Source organism: Hyaena hyaena, unplaced genomic scaffold (assembly GCF_003009895.1).
Source record: "Hyaena hyaena isolate Hyena2069 unplaced genomic scaffold, ASM300989v1 scaffold_733, whole genome shotgun sequence".
NCBI lineage: Eukaryota > Metazoa > Chordata > Mammalia > Carnivora > Hyaenidae > Hyaena > Hyaena hyaena.
In genome coordinates this window covers 187,210-190,484 of record NW_024081367.1, presented here as the reverse complement: position 1 = coordinate 190,484, position 3,275 = coordinate 187,210, and the positions used below count along the sequence as shown (strand labels likewise).

At 57.2% G+C, this 3,275-nt stretch overlaps 1 long non-coding RNA gene across 1 annotated transcript; it reads left to right on the top strand.

The window, feature by feature from the left end:
• The first annotated feature begins 1,171 nt into the window (after positions 1-1,171).
• LOC120220910 lies at positions 1,172-2,834 on the top strand. Its single transcript, XR_005525685.1, has 2 exons — positions 1,172-1,631; positions 2,523-2,834. It is a non-coding gene; the product is annotated as an uncharacterized LOC120220910 (long non-coding RNA).
• Positions 2,835-3,275: the final 441 nt, after the last annotated feature.

Sequence of the window (3,275 nt, the reverse complement as noted above, 5' to 3'; positions counted from 1 at the left end):
TTACTCAGAATGTTTCATTGAATTTAAGAGGGGGCTGGGCAAAACGCTCCGTTACTTTATGTTCCACTAAGAAAGAAAAAACACCGCCAATTAAACTGACACAATGTTTCCTATCCCTTACAATTTTTATTTTATATGTATTGAAGGAGCTCTTCCGGACTTAATTAGACAGGGCTTTTTATTGGTTATCACTTTGGAGCCCGCATAAAAACAAAGATACAAGCAAAACGAAGCGGTTAAGGTGTTCTTAACACCTGTGCACGCAGACGGCCACATCCACCCCATCACGTCCTGCGCTTTCCTCCCATTACAACCTCGGCGCGGTCGGGGGGCTCGTCCTCAGGGAACCCACAAAATGAGCCAAAGCAGCACGGGGCCCAGAACGGGCCTGGGGGTGGCAGAGGGAGCCCACAGCCCCCGCGGGTTCTCCCCACCCCACCCCCAGCCGCCTCCCCACAGCGTGCCTCGCTGTGGTCTCCACCGCCGTCCCCCAGGCACACAGACACCTGCGGGTTGGGGCGCATTTGGGATGTTCCCGCGGGCACCCTTCCCTCCTCCCCATGGGCCTGTCTCCTGCGGGACGGACAGGAACCCACAGGCCTCTGGGTCTGTGACTACAAAGTCAGATGCGCCGCAGCCAAGAGCCCGTGCAGCCGCATGTCTCCTGAGCACTTATTCTACGCCAGGCGCTGGGATGTGGCCCCTCCCCCCGGACGGGTGCAGGCTGAGATGGGGTGCATGCTGGAGGGCACGGGAGGGGGGTGATACACATACTCACTGGGGAAGACGAGTCAAGGTATAGCCAGGTGAGGAGCGGCCAGGCAGAAGGAGCAGGGTGTGCTGGGGGAGAGGGTGGGGAGAGGGACACTGAGTCAGAGAGAAAGAGACCGAGGGAGGGGGGAGCTTGCCGTGCTGTGGTTGGTCTAAGCACCTAACGGGCACGGCTGGGCACACACACCATAGATCGCAGAACGGCGCCGCTTACTCACCCTGCAGGGCTGGAGTCACAGTCCGGGGCGCACGGTGCCGCCCGGCTGAGAACCACAGGGGCTCCAGTCCTCCTGCACCTGCCTGGGTAACAAGCGGGTCACAAATACTGAAGGCCCCACCCCCCAGAGGAGTCAGCTCCGTAGAGACCAAGTCGAAGGGTGGGTGCCCGGAGACGGGGAGTGAGAGCTTAAAGGGGGCAGAGTGTCTGTCTGGGAAGGTGGAAAGTTCCAACATGTGCGTGTGGAGACCGCACAACGAGAATGTGCCGAGTGCCCCTGAGCTGGGCCTGCCTGGACTCCAGGCCAAAGCTGGGCTGAGAGTCCGTCCGGTCCGGCCTCTTGAGCCTCACGGCACACGACATGCCTCCGAGCCCACAGCTGGCTGGAGACCGGCCGGGGCTGGACGCACCAGGGAGCACGGTCCTGCTCAGAAAACCCCTGGAGACCAGCTGGCGGTGGGCAGTGCAGGCGCCTGGGCCCCCCACTTTTCCTCTCGTCTCCGCAGGACACAGCAAGCCAGCTCTGTGTCCTCTCTGGTCCCCCGGGGCTGCCCTAAGACATGCACGGACGGGAGGCTTGGGACAACAGACCTTCACTCTCCCCCTCCTGGAGGCTGGACGTCCGAGACCAAGATGCCGGCAGGTGGGTTCCGTCGTTAGCTCCGAGAAAGCCTGCCCCACGTCCCCCCCACCCCAGCTCCCGGTGACAACCACCAACCCTGGCTGTGTTCTGACTCACAGACACATCCCTCTAAGCCGTGTCCCTGTGGTCACGTGGCTTCTCCAGCGTTCTCTTTTGTCTTGTAAGGACACTGGTCATTGGCTCCAGGGCCCTCCCTAATCCAGCACGGCCTCATCTTAAGTTTGTTATATCCGCAAAGACCCTCTTTCCCTAAGATCATGTCCTGAGGTTCCCAGTGGACATGAATGGGGGGGCGGGGGGCAGTGCTCAACCCACTGTAGTGGCATCAGCAGGCGGGAAGGTTGAAGCAGGCTTAGGGCTGGAGGGCACAGGTTGGCACCCACAGGGCTGGTACCCACAGCCCACGTGCCTCAGAGCCTCATCTCTGTCATGGGCAAAATTAAGGCCGGTAATACTTGTTTTGTGGAGTTGGGGGAATTGCAAGGGGCGTTATGTGTAAAGATGCCTGGCACAGAGTTGGTGTAGCATAGAGGAATGAATGAATGAATGAATGAATGAATGAATGAGCGAGCCAGTAGATGAACAGCCTTGCTGGCCAGGTCCCAGCCCTACACAGGCGCCCCCCACCCCGGCTGCAGGATCTGATCCGCAGGGCGGCACCGGGCTCCGCTGCCCGGGCGGGGGGCGGGGAGGTTAGGCATATCATGGAGATGCACGCAAAGTGTTTGTAAATCTCTTTCCCAGCGAGGGATTTGATTCTTCGAGTGCAGATAAGATGTTTGAGCAAACTCCACTGTTGTCCCGATCATCACTATTAAGTTGCACTTGGCATAGCGTGGGCTGAAGAAGGGGATCTATTTTCCCGGGTAATAAGGTTTATTTTTACTCTAGCTGAATAATACATGATCAGTGTCAAAATAAATTACAATCCTTCCATTATAAACCACTTTGCTGTCCTACATCCGCGCGGCGTCTGCCTTCCCTTCCGGAGCTGCCGGGAAGCCGCCCTTCCCTCCCTGCCACGGCTCCGGCACCCATCTCTGCGCGGCGGAATGGAATATGGAGTTGGTGCCTCCCGGACCCGCAAAACTGGGAACACACTGCATTCGAGATTGGTTTTGTGGCCATAAATTATGTAACAGCTTCAATCCCAAACCAGACCGGTATTTCCACGTATGCTGTAAATAAAAACAGTAAATGATTTTTCTAAGTGTTTTGATTTTTCATCTGTGGTTTATTCCCCTATTAAATTTCCGTAAAGCCCCATTTATGCAGCTGTGGAGAAATGTATAGTAAAGGACTTGTCGTCCTGGTGGCGCTGGAGGGCGAGGTGCCCCTGGGTGGGCCCCCACCCACAGGCTCCCCTACGCCTCTTGGCCTCAGTTTCCCCAGCTACGCAATGGAAGCAGGATTGCCGTTTTCTGAAGGGCTCCCTTCCAAGATGAAAACGAGGAAATGGGAGCAGAGTGATGTAGAGCGACGCCGGCGGCTGTCGTGTCAGACTTTTACGAAAAGTCAGTACAGGCCGCCTATCGATGCCTCCCGGACCCCAGGCACCAGGAGTCCCTTAACTTTAATGAGAACCATAGTGACAAATACGGTCAGGCGCCAGACACGCAGGTCAGCATTCTGATCTGAAGGGTA